This window comes from Papio anubis, chromosome 16 (assembly GCF_008728515.1).
Source record: "Papio anubis isolate 15944 chromosome 16, Panubis1.0, whole genome shotgun sequence".
Lineage (NCBI taxonomy): Eukaryota > Metazoa > Chordata > Mammalia > Primates > Cercopithecidae > Papio > Papio anubis.
Genome location: NC_044991.1, coordinates 90,423,995 through 90,439,127, shown reverse-complemented (window position 1 = coordinate 90,439,127; position 15,133 = coordinate 90,423,995). Strand labels below are relative to the sequence as shown.

The following is a 15,133-nucleotide window of genomic DNA, read 5'->3' as shown; positions in this document are numbered from 1 at the left end:
AGGCAGCCACTCTTCTGATTCCAATATCGCCATATCTTAGTTTTATCTCTTCTGGAATATCACACAAATAGAGTTGTGCAAAATATACCTTCGTGATGGCTTTCCTTTAACGTGATGTCTCTGAGATTCAGCCACATTGCACGTATCCATAACTGGTTCCTTTTTATTGCCGAGCAGTGTGCCATGGAAAACGCCACATTCCTTCATTTATTCACACTTTGGACACTGGGGTCGTGTCAGTTTTGGCTAGTATGAGTAAAACTATCTTGAAAGGTCTTTGTGTAGGCATATTTTTTCTTCCTCTTAGGTGATTACCTAGAAGTGAAATTTCTGGGTCCTGGGTAGGTGGGTATGGAACATTATTAAAACATGCTAAGTGGTCGAGCGCAGTGACTCACGCCTGTAATCCCAACACTTTGGAAGGCCGGGGAAGGCGGATCACCAGAGGTCAGGAGTTCAAGACCAGCCTGGCCAACGTGGCGAAACCTCATCTCTACTAAAAATACAAAAATTAGCTGGGCTTGGGGGCGCACACCTGTAATCCCAGCTACTCAGGAGGCTGAAGCAGAATTGCTTGAACCCTGGAGGTGGAGGTTGCAGTGAGCTGAGATTGCACCACTGCACTCCAGCCTGGGCGACAGAGCGCGACTGCATCTCAAAACAACAACAACAACAAAAAAGATGGTAAGCATTTCACGCTTCCGCCAGCGATGTGTGAGGTCCAGCTGCTCTGCGTGTCTGTCAACACTGGGTATTGTTGGTCTTTTGACGGCAGCGGGACTTGTGGGTACAAAATGGTGTCTCAATGCCGTTTATTTGCCCTCAGGAGGGAGTCACCAGTTCTTGCAGTAAGAAACCACTGGTGTGCACAGAAAGGAGAGGGCCAAGGTGATGTGCACAGGCACATCTACCAGCAGCATCAACACAAGTGGCAGTTGGAACAGTGTAGATTTCAGCACCGGATCTCATGGTCAGGACTGTGTGGGTGCCATGAGTTCAGAGAGTGGGAGCCATGTCCTGGATTAGTCACAGTGGGCTGCCTGGAAGAGGTGGACTGTGAAGGTTGAGAAGCTGAGAAGGAGGAGAGGAAAAGGGAAGGCAGTCTTGGAAGGGGCACAGTTGGGGCCAACATCTGGCATTGGGTGACCAGTGGAAGCTGAACTTGCAGTTTTCTGATTGTAAAGCCAGTAGTCAGAGTGCTGCCTCATCAACCAGGCCCACCCAGACTCTGGGAGGTCTGGGGCTACCTCCACCCCTAGAGCAAGGCCCCAGTTCCTACAGCTCAGATCAGAGGCATGGCCCTTCCAAGGACAGGGTAGCTCCTGCCTCACAGCATCCACAGCAGCCTCGCCTCTCCCTGCAATCCCTGGCTCGCAGTGGCCAACTCACAGCGGGGCCAAAGCTCACTCGGTGGCGGGATCTGGCAATGGAGTGGGGAATGGTGCGGAACCTGCAGCTGCAAATTGAAAACATTCTATTTTCCCATCTAAAATATTTAGATAATTTGTTTTTCTTCTAGAACTGCCAGCAGTCCATTAATTTTCAGTTATAGTAATGTGATCATCTCTGTGCTTTTCTCCCTGAGGCTCTTGAAGGTCTTGATGTGAATAAAATCAAACAATAATACAAAAACAGTGAAATGAGAACTTCTGAGTAAATGGCTGTGCAGAGCTGCCTGGGCCACAGGCAGTTGAGCAGGAATGAAGCTGCTGTGAGCCAGGCAGGAGTCCAGGTCACCTGTGAAGTCGTGGGACCTGTGGCAAAGCACTGCCTTTCCCTGGACTCAGGTCACCCATCTGTGGAACAAGGTCCCTAGACCCAGGTCACCCATCTGTGGAACAAGGCCTCCAATTTCCCTTTCAAGCCTACACTGGCTGAGCACTTGCCAGAATCGCAGCCCTGGGCTCGATGAAGAAGAGCACATTTAAACCACACAACCATGCACTCTGATATGAACCCATTGTTCAGACGAGGAAACCGGGGCACAGTACAATTCAATAATTTGCCCAAAGTGAAAAAGATGGTAAGTGGTGGAGTGAAGCTTTGCACCCAGAAGTCTGTAATGCCCCTTTTGGAAGGAGAAGGGTGTGTGGAACCAGCTGTCCACTAGGCCAGGGCCAGGCGTGCCCTGTGATGGGGAGATACAGCGTCAGTTCCGGGGTGAGGACCACAGAGGTTTCGTTCTAAACACAAGGAACAGAGAAAGTGGGCAGGGCCTTGAGCACAGGTCCTCTGTGACCCTGTGTGGGCCTCACAGCCAGTCAGCCTTGTCCACAGCGTCCAGCCAGCTCCCAGCAGGGGTGGCAGAACCTGGGGAGCAGCTAGAGCTACCCAAGGCTGGGGTGTGTGCACACACGTATGTGCAGTGTGTGTATATGTGCATGTACGTGTGTGTGTGCGTGCATTTCTGTGCATGGGTACTGCATGTATGGGTACACGCCTTCAGGCTCATCAGCTTAGGGTCACCATACTGGGTCAGTTATGGGGCATCCCCAAGGGCAGCCGCCCTCCTAGGGCTTCCTTGCAAGGCAGGTCCCGCTGCATCCACACGTTGCATAGCTGCCAAGGCTGGGGATCAGGCTATGGAGAGACATGTCCAAAGTCCCACAGTGGGTGGCAGCAGCACACAGATGGGGCCCCAGGCCACCCCCACCCCAGAGGCCCCGGGCAGCCTTGCTGGAATGCCTCCAGTATAGCCAGAGGGTCAGGGGCCCCAGGCACCATGTCCCTTCCTGCCTGATCCGCCCTCCACGGGGCCCCTGCGCGGTCAAAGCACCTCCCACTCCAGCAATTTGTGCAGCTCTTGGGAAGCCCCGCTGTCTGCATCTAAGGAGTGGCCGGGAGCCTCCTGCATGGCAGGACCAACGGGCGTCTCGAAATGACTTTTGGTCTCGTCAACTGTCCAGGGCTCCAGGCCCCCATGAGAGGCGCATCTGGCCTTAGTGTCACCAGAGCCCTTAGTCTCCCCCGGACTCTGAGCTCACCTTGAAAACTGAGGCTCAGTCCAGCAGACATGGCCATGCATCCGGCTGAGAGCCCCTCCCAGCTCAGCTCCTCCCATCCTGTGTCCCGCCCGCCTTTCTCCAGGGAGCACGCCTGAATGTCAGGGAGCACGCCTGAATGTCGGGGAGCACGCCTGAATGCCGGGGAGCCCGCCTGAATGTCGGGGAGCACGCCTGAATGTCGGTGTTCCTCTAAATTCCTATGTTGAAATCCCAACCGCCAATGTGATGGTTTCAGGAGATGAGGCCTTTGGGAGGTGATGAGGTCTCAAAGGCAGACCCCTCATGAATGGGATGAGTGCCCTCATAAAAGGGACCCCAGAGAGACCCAACCCCTTTTCCCATGCAAGGACACAGAGAGGAGGTGTCAGCTCTTAGGCAGCAGCCCCTCATCCAGCCCAGAATATTCCCATGCCTTGATCTTGAACTTCCAGCCTCCAGAACTGTGAGAAATGAATTTCTGTTGTTTATAAGCCACACAATCTACTGGATTTTGTTACAGCAGCCCGAGCAGATTAAAACAAGCACCTCCCAAAGAATCACTGGCACAGCAATCCCTGTCTTCAGCCTCCAGGGAACCTGACCTACGACAGCAGCCCTCCCAGCTGGCATTTCGGCTGCCGTGTGCTGTGATGGGTGCCAGCATCTCTTAGTGGGGGTGGAGGGGAGGGGCCAGCAGCATAGCAAAGGGGAAATCCTCCTGGATCGTCGCCTTTCTCTCTGCAGCCCTCTCCATCACCAGCGTCAACCTGCAAGTCAGGTCACCTTGAGCCAAAGCCCTCCTCGCTGGGCTGCTCCGTCCTCAGGCTGCTCCGTGCTCAGAGCTCCACGCTGCCTGGTACAGTCCCCGGAAGTTCTCCTGTCCAGTAGTTCCTTCTTTCTGCCCAGACCTCGCTCAGCACCGTCATCCTAGGAATAAAATCCCAGGAATAAAGTCGTCATTCCAGGCCTCCCAGGAACTTGGGTTCTGGTCTTGTCTCTGCCCCGCCCTCTCGTGCAGCTGCTGGGGGCCTCCAACCCCTGCTCACTCACCCACGCCCTCTGCACCCTCCACCTGAGAGAATCCTGGTCACTCCCCTGGCCCTGCCCTGCCCCGTTGTCTGGGAGTGGCTGGAGGGCTGGCTCGTCCCCTCACCCCCTCCCTGTCTCTTGGTGTGTCCGGCCAGGGCTCACACAGAGGCAGCTCCAGGGAAATTCCTGTGGCTCAACTGCTGGGTCCTGCATTGCCACCATGATCACGGCCAGCTTGAGCGGTGACAGGTGGGAAGAAGTGAGGCAGGGGAGCTGACTCGCAGGAGGGGCTTCCAGGAAGGAGGGAGCCTGCAAACCCAGGGCACCATGGGGGCCTCGGAGGCTTGAAAGCCCCTCTGGTCCTGGGCAGGACCTCCAGATGGAGCACGGCCAGCAGTTTGGGGTGGACCTGCCCAGATTTTGTTTTCTGCTAAAACAGGCACACGGCGTGGGCTTCCCTGCCACTCACCCCTCGCTTGGTGGCTTTCTTGTGTCTCCTCTATAGCAGAGGCTCGCTCGTTCCTCTTAACCACTGGCGTCTCTTACCTTCTCTAACTGGCCTCTGCTTGGAAGACAGAGTTCTCCTGTCACAATCATCATTACTTTGTTTTACCATCGATGTTGCAATGGACATATTTGTACGGTGACCTCTCTCTGTTTGTGCGAGTATTTCCACAGCATAGACCTCTAGAGGTGGAAGTGCCAGGTAAGTTCCGGGAGATTCCACCAAATTGTCCTCCAAACCCCGTGCCAGATGTGCTGATGGGACTGTGCCTGTTCCTTGCATCCCCTCCCGGGCTTCCATTATCAAGGGGGCTGTCTCCGCCAGGCTCTAAGCACACACGTTACCATTGCTGTTTAATTTTCATCGTCTTAATGGTGGTGAGGCCAAGCAAACACACCCTGGCCATGGCATGTCCTGTGGATGCCTGTGTTTTTCTCTGCCCATTTTTGTCTCCTGTTGATCACCTTCCACCACCAGGTCCTTCTGAAACGGCTTTGTCCTGTGTCTGGAGAGAAGTACGTGGGGTTGGCCCGGGGTTGCCCATGATGATGCCGTCTTGGTCCTGGAGAGAAGCGCGTGGGGTTGACCCGGGGCTGCCCACGACGGTGCTGCCTTGGTCCTGGCTTCTGACCCGCTGCATGGTGGGACTACACGTGGCTGGTTCCAGCCCTGTCTGACCCCGCCCCGCTGCTGCCTGTGCATGGTGTCCGGGAAGAACTGGGGCCCAAGACAGAAGGAAATGGGAGGAATGTCAGGGTGTGTGCATCGCCCAGAAGTACAAATGTTGCTTGACAATTCTGAGCTGCTCTGTCCTGAGCTCCAAGAAACTCGCAGCTGTGCTGAATTATGCGTGGCCACGGCAGCTAAGGAGTCACAGTTAAGAATGTGCTGAGACAGGGCCAGCTCCTCAGATTGCAGAACTGACAGCTTAGATCCCAGGGCTGTGACAGCTGGACCCACAGGGCCCTCCTGCTTTGGCCCCTCCCATGCGCATCTTAGCCAGGAATCTTTCCAGATTCTAGTTGCTAGAGGCAAAAATCTCAACCCCAAATGGCTTAGCAAAGGGAATGTATTGATTTGTGTGATGAAAAGTCTAGAACAAAGTTCAATTTCAGGTGTGACTTGATCCAGCAGCTCAACACTATTGCTGAGCGCTCTGTGTGCGTGTGCAGTTCCATCTTCATCCTGAGATCCCAAGATGCTTCTGGCAGCTTCTAAGGCTGCAAGCTTCATGATTCGCCTCCAGCAAGACAGAGTAACCTTGCACCAGCATCCCAGCCAAAATCTCATGCTCCACCCTGAGGGGCCTAGCTGGGGTCGTGTGTCCACGTCCAAACAATCACCGGCCAGGAGGATAGAATGTGCTGACTGGGTGCCCTGGGCTCCAAGCTCCAGCCCTGAGGCCCATGTGGACTCAGTTTCCCCAGACTGTGAGGACCCCTAGCAGAAGACCAAGGTATTGGGCACAGAGGGCAAGGTATTGAGAGCCTTGCCTCAAACAGGCGCTGTGTGGCTGTGCTTCCATGCTCCCGAGGGACCAGGAGACTCTTCCTGTGCGATGGGAGTTGTTCCCATGTGTTCCCAGGCCCAGCTGGCTTCCAACAGCCAAAGCTGTACCAATGCTGGTGACCGACTGGTGGGCATTACCAGCTTCCCAAACTGGGCTGCTTCTCTTCTGCAGGACCAGGCAGTGTGAGGGTCGGGGGCAGCGACAGTGGGGGGAGAGAAGGGACTGGGCTGCGAGGGCACTGAGACATCTCCCCATCCAACCCCTGCCCAGGAAAGGGGGCGGGGCTTGTGCAGAGGCAGATAAACGCTTGACCTGACCAGCAGTTTAAAATATTGTTTCAGGCCGGGTGCTGCGGCTCACACCTGCAATCCCAGCACTTTGGGAGGCCGAGGTGGGCAGATCACCTGAGGTCAGGAGTTCGAGACCAGCTTGACTAACATGGTGAGACCCTGTCTCTACCAGAAATACAAAAATTAGCCAGGTGTGGTGGTGGGCGCCCGTAATTCCAGCTACTCAGGAGGCTGAGGCAGGAGAATCGCTTGAACCCGGGAGGTGGAGGTTGCAGTGAGCCGAGATCGCACCAATGCCAATGCCTGGGTGACAGAGCGAGACTTCATCTAGAAAAAAAATAATAACAACATTGTTTCAATATTAAAACAAGCTTAAGTACATTACAAAGTGAAATTCAAGTGCATTTTAAGGATGAAATGGGAGCTCTTGGTGAAATCCCAAGTTTATAGCAGGCGGCTCTGGCTGGGCCAAGTCTCAGAAATGAGATCTGTTTCTTTTTTTTTTTTTTTTTTTTTTTTTTTTTTTTTTTTTTGAGACGGAGTCTCGCTCTGTCACCCAGGCTGGACTGCAGTGGCCGGATCTCAGCTCACTGCAAGCTCCGCCTCCCGGGTTCACGCCGTTCTCCGGCCTCAGCCTCCCGAGTAGCTGGGACTACAGGCGCCTGCCACCTCGCCCGGCTAGTTTTTTGTATTTCTTAATAGAGACGGGGTTTCACCGTGTTAGCCAGGATGGTCTCGATCTCCTGACCTCGTGATCCGCCCGTCTCGGCCTCCCAAAGTGCTGGGATTACAGGCTTGAGCCACCGCGCCCGGCCGAGATCTGTTTCTTTAGAGACTTTGAGGAATACTCACTGGGTCCCCAACTCACACCTCTGTTTTGAGATTACTTTGTTAATTAGTCATCCAACACCGCCCGTGTTGATTCACTCAACACTGACATTTCTGAGCATCTGCTGGGTTCCAGGTTCTGCGCTGGTAGCATGTTGCGGGGCAGGCACAACTCAGAGTGTCCCCCTTCAAGGGATGACCAGACGGACGGCAGTGAGCGCCACGAAGAGCAGGCGGGCGGCCCCGATGCAGGCCTTGGCCCTGCCCGGGTGCTGTGGGGTAGTGCGGAAGCAAAGGCCCAGCAGCAGGAAGGCTGGTGTGTTTCTGAGCCTGAAGAAACCACAAGCTCGTGTGCTGGAGACACGGACAGCTAGGCATGTGCCTGGCCCCGAAGTCCCCGAGCAGCACAGTCTAGAGGCTCACAGCTGCCGTCCCCACTACAGCCAGCAGCCGAAGCAACCAGAAAATGCACAGGGGCATGGCAAGCGGACGCCACGTGTCCACATCGCTAAGGACCGCACAGCCACGCAAACAAGCACACCACTGCCACCAGGACACAGACGAGTCTCACGCCACACTGGACACAGTCTGGGCTGCGCCATCCACTTACATAGAGCCCCCCAGAACAGGCGAGACCCACACTGGACACGGTCTGGGCTGCGCCATCCACTTACATAGACCCCCCAGAACAGGCGAGACCCACACTGGACATGGTCTGGGCTGAGCCATCCACTTACATAGACCCCCCCAGAACAGGCGAGACCCACCAGTGCTGGGCAGGGGCCGACAACTGCTCCCGTCAAAACTGAACGCAGAGGCCGTTGGTTTGGACGGAGCTCCTGCAGGAGGCCCAACAGGCAAAACCAAAATGGAGTCACTCATGCTGTGGTTCCTAAGATCTGTATCTGACCGCCCCCACCCTTCCCAGAAACCAGGGAGAGATAGCAGCCGAGTCCCCAAACAGCCACCAGAAGCCAACAAGAAGCCGACATGATAAGGAAGTCACCTCTGCTTTAACCCTTTTTTTTTTTTTTGGAGACGGAGTCTCGCTCTGTCCCCAGGCTGGAGTACAGCAGCATGATCTTGGCTCACTGCAAGCTTCGCCTCCTGGGTTCAAGCGATTCTCCTGCTTCAGCCTCCTGAGTAGCTGGGACTACAGGTGTGCACCACCACGCCTGGCTAATTTTTGTATTTTTAGTAGAGACAGAGTTTCACCATGTTGGCCAGGTTGGTCTCAAACCACTGACTTCCAGTGATCTGCCCGCCTTGGCCTCCCAAAGTGCTGGGATCACAGGTGTGAGCCACCACACCCAGGCTTTTTTGTTTTCTTTTGAGATGGAGTCTCGCTCTGTCACCCAGGCTAGAGTGCAGTGGTTCAAGCTCAGCTCACTACAACCTCCGCCTCCCAGGTTCAGGCAGTTCTCCTGCCTCGGTCTCCTGAGTAGCTGGGATTACAGGTATGCATCACCACACCCGGCTAATTTTTGTATTTTTGGTAGAAACAGGGTTTCACCATGTTGGCCAGGCTGGTCTCGAACCACTGACTTCCAGTGATCTGCCCCCCTCGGCCTCCCAAAGTGCTGGGATCACAGGCGTGGGCTTTAATCCTCTGCTTTAACCTTTACAAGAAAAGTAACTTTGAAGTGACCAGCACGCCTTTGGTTTCTGTCTGCTTTCCTTGGGCCTCTTCTGTCTGTGAAACCGACCTCCCCTCAGCTCATTAGAGCGTTCGTTGTGTTTTATGGAAAGAGGTGTTGCCCGATTCTAGAGTCGCAAATAAAACCCAACTCAGATCTTGAAACTAAATGTGGTGTTGTTTTGTCTCTGACACTCCTTCTGGGGGGGAAGCACTGACTGGGGGCCAGCAGGAGGGGGTTTCAGGGGAGCACGAGGGTCTGTGTGTGGCCCCGTGGGTGACTAGTGACGAGGTGCAGCTTACTTCCTGCACACAGGGGTCTCCTGCTGAGGGCCCCCACCTGTCTGCAGGTGCGCCCTCTCCATACCGCAGTCCAGGCGTCCTCTCTGCACCTGTAGTCCTGGCATCCTCTCTCTCTGCGCCTGCAGTCCAGGCGTCCTGTGCCGTTCACTCCCACACCGAGGTGAGGAGGCGCTGCCAGAGCCCCAGCCCTGGGGACTGGGAGTCCCAGGACCTGGAGTGAAACTCAGTCCTTCCACTTCTGAGCTGTGGGGTCACTCAGTGCGTCCCCACCTCTGTCTCCCGTGGGTCACTCCATGGCCGCATCCCACCCCCATCTCCGTGGGTCACTCAGCGTCCCACCCCATCTCCCGTGGGTGGCTCAGCGTCCCACCCCATCTCCGTGGAGTGCGGCTCATTGCGTCCCACCCCATCTCCCGTGGAGTGGCTCCTTGTGATCCCCACCCCATCTCCCGTGGTCGCTCGCTGATCCCCACCCCATCTCCCGTGGAGTGCATCATGATCCCCACCCCCATCTCCCGTGGGTCGCTCAGTGCGTCCCCACCCCCATCTCCCGTGGGTCGCTCAACGCGTCCCCACCTCTGTCTCCTGTGGGTCATTCAGCGCGTCCCCACCCCGTCTCATCTGCAGAACAGGAGAATGGATGTTTGCTTCCTCCGGGGGTTCTTGTAAAAGTAAATGAGGTGATGGGAGGATGATAGGGACGGAAGGAAGTCCCTGCTATGGCTGCTGTGGGGGCTTCTCAGTGCAGGGTGGTGCCTCCCGGGCTCCGGCAGGAAGAGGGAGTGGCAGAGACTGGGGAGGGGGCACTGGTGTTTCCTCCTCAAGCAAAATCAAATGGGAGGCTGCCGGGCGCTTCCTGTGCTTCCAAAGCCAGGACATGGCCGTGGGGCACTCCTGAGTCCTTCCTGGCACTTCCCGCTCTGGTTTGAGTGACATCTCCTCCACAAGTTGTGTTCAAAGAGAGTCCCCCCCCACAGCACTTAGACGTGTGGCCTCTGGGGGAATGGGACAGCACCTGTGCACGGGCTCCAGGTGGAAGGGAGCCCCCTCTGCCTCCCTCCTGGCACCATGTGAGGCCACGGCCTTCAACCCCTCTGGAGGAGGCAGCAATCAGGCGCCCTCTGGAAGCAGAGAGCAGCTCTTGCCAAGCAGCGACCCTGCTAAAGACTCAGTGCCGGACTTCCAGCCTCCAGAAAAACTCCGTGCTTATGTACAACCCAGTCCGAGGCGTTTGTTACAGCGACACAAACAGAGTGAGGCGCTCCCCAAACACGGACCCCACGCCGGGACCTCCATCAGGAAAGACAGAGAGAGGAGAGGGAGGCAGAGGGAGGGAGGGGTGTGTGGCGCTGGCCTCCGGGGAGGGCAGACAGATCCACAGGCAGCAGCCTGGCTATCCTTCTCTTTGATTTTTTTCATTTGTTTAATGATCCGAATGCTTGAGCAAGAAACCCCAGCCTCGCCTGCCTCGGCCTTGCTTTTCTCTTTGATCCCTGAGTTGCTGAGATTAAAGATGAGGTCCCAGATGACAGCTACCAAGATGTGGTCGAGCGGCCCCGGCCCCTGGGTTCCCACAGAGAGGGTCTGGGGAGATCCAGGGTAGGGGCTGGCTTGGGGCCTGGACTCACAATCCAGGGGAGGGCCAGTGCGGGGCCTGGACTCAGTGAGGCCTCTGTCTCGTGCTGTGTTGGGCTCAGGGCAGCAAGCCCTTCTCCTGCTGGGGGCTTCACGCAGAGACGCGTGCTGGGGGGACCCAGGGGGCTCTTTGAGGGCTGGCGGCCAGTCCTGAGGCTTCGTGCCTCATCTGCAGCTGCCCCTGCTGCCCCCTCGAGAGGCACCGGCAGCGCCTGCCACCCAGCTGGGTCTGGGTTGAGCTATTTTGGTGTCAGCGTTTACTCCTGGCATCAGCCAGCAACCACGGGCATGGCCTTACCCCATAAGCGGTGCATCCCAAAGCTGGTGCAGCCCACGTTCTGCGCTGGAAGAGCCCACACCTGCGCCGGGAAGCCCTGCAGAGGCCGCAGCTGCTTCCAGGCACTAAACGTCAGCTTGACACAGCCTGGCATGGAGCTGGGTTCCTTCTGTGCCCACTCCCCATGGCTGTGTGGCCTCCCCGAGAGTTGGCTTTCCCCTCTGAATACGGGGTCAGGCCACCTGCCTCAGGGACCGGGGAGAGCACACTGGGCAAGTACAGGGCAGGGTGCTCAGTCCCAGCTGAGGCCGAGGGGTGCAGTCTGCACTGGCTGGGCTGTTCTTGCTGGTGGCATGGGGCCTGGGGAAGGATGGAGCCTAATATAGGCTCAGGAGGAGGGACGGCAGGCTGGGATCCGGAGGTGTCTGTGGGGCGGCAATGACTGTGGGGTGGGCGAGATGAGCCACACCAACCCTTGCCATCAAAGCTTCCTCTGCACCCAGGTGATCCAAGCTCCCAACCAGTGCAGTGGAGTGGCTGTGGCTGCAATCCCCTAGCCCCAGCACCTGGCTCCAAAAGCAGAGAGGCCAAGGCCCTCCTACAGATTGACGGAATGGCCGAGGCAGGAGACCACAGGAGCCCTGGCCCCACTGAGTGTCTCAGGAAGCACCCTCTCCCCTTACATGTATTTGCTCTCCTCTCGGCCGACACTCCCTCTTCCCGAAGAGTGAGTGTTGTAGGGCGGGCAGGCTCAGGGCCCAGCCAGGGGGCGGCTGCAGCCAGGGCCAGGGGCATTGCAAAGCACCAAGAACTGAGGATACACGGGCTCAGGCTCTCAGCATCCTGCCATCCGTCAGTAGAGCTGGGAGGGACACAGGCTGGGCCTCACCTGGCCAGAGGTGTGGAGGATGCAGAGACCTCTGACGGAACCGGCCACGTTCGCCACCACATTTGCCATCACACCCTGACGCCTGCGGCCACCCGTGCAGCTGGAGGCTGAGGAGGCAGGTGCTGAGCCAGGTGGGTGTCAGAGCCGGGACTCAGAATCCTGCAAGGCCTCCACTTGGTTCCCACCTGCTCTGCGTGGCAGACTTGGCTGAGGCGGAGGAGAAAGTCAGCCGACCCGCAGGAGGGCATGTGCGAGGCGTGCGAGGTGCTCTCTGGGGCCTGAGACACCTCCCGGGACTTCCCAGGCTCACAGCAGCCCCTGGGGAGAGAGGCCACACGTGTGCACAGGAGCCACGGGGATCTTCTCCTTAAACAAGCTACGTGACTCCCCCAGGACAGGCCCACCGCCCAGAGCTGCCACCTCTGGGAAAGGACCCCGGACAGGAAGGACAGGAAAGCCCCGGGGCTGGCACTGTGGTCGCCGGCAACAGGAGCTGGAGGGAAGTCAGGAAAGGCGCGGCCTGGGGAGCAGGCTCAGGAAGGCAGCCCGGTGGCTGGGGGCTCGTCTCCGGGAGCTGCGGCCACGATCCTAGCTGCCCCTCTGCCCCTTCAGCCGAGGGCTCATAGTCCCAGGGAGAATCCGACGGCCACGCTCAGGCCGAGGCCACGTCTCTACCGCCAGCCCGAGGACGTGGTTGATGTGCCCCCTGAGGTTATGCACGCACAGCCCGCATGGCCGCACGGAAACCGTTTCAGGACAATCCGAGTGAGGGAGAGGCGGCACTGCCAATGGAAACCAGGGCGATTCGGTGACAGAGGGTCCAGGAAGCTGAAGTGCCTCTGCCTCCGAGAATAAGAAGGCAGGGTGGGAAACGGTATTTCTGGTGAAGAAAAATTCCAAAATGGAGGTGGGGGGCAGGATGTGAGCTGTTAGGGCTGGAAGTGGGGGGCCACACTGCTCTGCGGGGAGCTGGCATCTGGGTGGGTCCTGAGTGTGGGAACGGAGTTCAAGGGGGTGGGGGATTGCGGGTAACAGGACCACGCGTACCGTGAGGGGCCAGGGAACAAGAATCTCACCCAGGAAGCCTGGGCTGAAGCCAGCTGGGAAGAAGCTTCGGCCACTCCCAGGCAGCTCTCAAGAAACCTCCGGGAAACACCCCACCTGATGCAAGCATCCTGGGCTGCCCCTGAAGTCCAGCTCAGCCTGATTCCCACACTGGGAGTGCACATGGTGTTGCACTGTTGGGCAGGATGTTCCTTTCGGGAAGGAGAAGCTGGGACTGGACAGACCCGGGCCAGGCTCCGAGCCAGAGAGGGGCCTCTCTGTGTCTGCAGTAAACCGGAAACCAACAAGCACCCTTTTCTTCCAAAGGAAGAGCAGTCAGCAGCATTGCCTGTGGGTGCGGATGAAGGGGTCGGGCTGTGCTCTCCATGGAGCCACGGGGATTGGCCTCTCCTTTTCCAGGAGTGTTTGCTGCAGTTGAAATTTCTCCCAGTTTCATCTGAAATGATCTATGGCAGTTCTGGCTGCTCTTGGTGACAGGGACAGGGGTATTCTGACAACAGAGGGGCCTTTGCAGCCCCTCACAGGCCCTGCGGACAGCTCTGCTGGGAACCCAGGCCTGGGTTCCTCTTCTTTTCCTTTTCTTGTTGTTTCTGCCACAAGGAAGGTCTGCCCTGCAGGGCAGGCTGGGGCTGCTGCAGGTGTGGGAGAACAGCAGAGCCTCCTCCTCGCCACTCCAAGGGCAGCGACTGAACGGTGGCCCACAAAATCTAGACCTGGCACAGTGGCTCATGCCTGCAAACCCAGCACGTTGGGAGGCCAAGGCAGGCGAATTGCTTGAAGCCAGGAATTTGGGGCAAGGTTCTTTGCAGATGTGGTTAACGATCTTGACATGAGAGCATGCTGCATTACACAGGTGGGCCCTAAACGGCATCACAAGCATCATAAAAAGTGACACACAGGAGAGGAGGAGGTCATGCAAAGGTGGAGGCAAAGACCAGAGCGATGCAGCCACAGGCTAAGGATGCTGGGAGCCACGGGAGCTGGGAGAGGCAGGAAGGACCCTCCCCAGACCTTTGAAGGCAGTGCAACCCTGCCCACACCTGGCTGTTAGACATCTAGCCTCCAGAACTGTGACATACTAAACTTCCATGGCTTTACGTCGCAGGTTTATGGGAATTTGTTATGGCAGCCCCAGACAATGAATACACCAGGTTTACTAAGAAAGAAAAAAGGAGAAGATGCACAAGATCCTGGCCTGAACAAGCTGTCACTCTCCTGAGTTTCCCTGCCCTGGCGGCCCTTCCCAGCTTGCCACTCCTCCCAGGAATGCATGGGCCCCACTCGGCCTTCATTTGTGCTGACTGGGGTGGCTGTCCTTTCATAGCTGTCCTTCTCTGTCCTCCTCTGTCCATCACTGTCCTCCACTGTCCTCTGCTTTCCATCACTGTCCACCTCCGCTGTCCATCACTGTCCTCCACTGTCTGTTGCTGTCCATCACTTTCCATCACTGTCCTTCGCTGTCCGTCACTGTCCTCTGCTATCCTCCACTGTCCTTTGCTGTCCATCATTGTCCTCCACTGTCTTCCGCTGTCCATTATTGTCCTTTGATGTCCATCACTGCCCGTCACTGTCCATCACTGTCCTTCATTCTCCATCACTGTCCTTCACTCTCTGTTGCTATCACTGTCCTCCTCTGTCCATCACTGTCCTCCTCTGTCCATCACCTTCCATCACTGTCCATCACTGTCCTTCATGCCTCGGTAGGACCATCAGCTTTTACTCTCTGGAAACTGGAGGATATTTTCCTGCCTGGCTGCTCCAGCTCTGCCCAGAGTCCCCAAGGTGGGCAGGCCGTGGCATTCCGGCCCCCATTCCCCAGTCCCTTAGGCGACACACCTGTTGAGAGCCTGAAGACAGCCCACCTGTCCTCAGGTGTGACTCACGCTCACTGCAGTTTCCTGCTGCCCCGAAGTCCAGCTCTGGGCAAGGGTGGGGGCCTCCGACTACGGTCTTCCCATGTGGGATTCTGTGTAAGGATGGAGACGTGGTGCCATTCCACTTTTAAAGCTGTCGCTCTTAGGTAGAAAGAATTCTAACAAGAGCGAGGGCAGATGAAGTGTCTGAGAAAACCTCACCACCCACAGCTGGCCAGGCCCCAACAACTGACCTGGGCCAAGTTACAACTGTGTCACCCGTGAACCAGGTGTGGAAACGGAACCAGCCTCTGGAGGCTGCTCTAACG

The 15,133-nt window shown here is 57.0% G+C and overlaps 1 long non-coding RNA gene across 2 annotated transcripts; it reads right to left on the bottom strand.

Moving 5' to 3' along the window:
- Nucleotides 1-3,443: 3,443 nt before the first annotated feature.
- On the bottom strand, nt 3,444-4,556 carry LOC108580557. Of its 2 annotated transcripts, none has more exons than XR_004179145.1 (2): nt 4,483-4,556; nt 3,444-3,911 (listed from the first exon to the last, which is right to left on the bottom strand). It is a non-coding gene; the product is annotated as an uncharacterized LOC108580557 (long non-coding RNA). The 2 variants fall into 2 exon arrangements; XR_004179146.1 differs by lacking the exon at nt 4,483-4,556 and adding an exon at nt 4,035-4,081.
- Nucleotides 4,557-15,133: the final 10,577 nt, after the last annotated feature.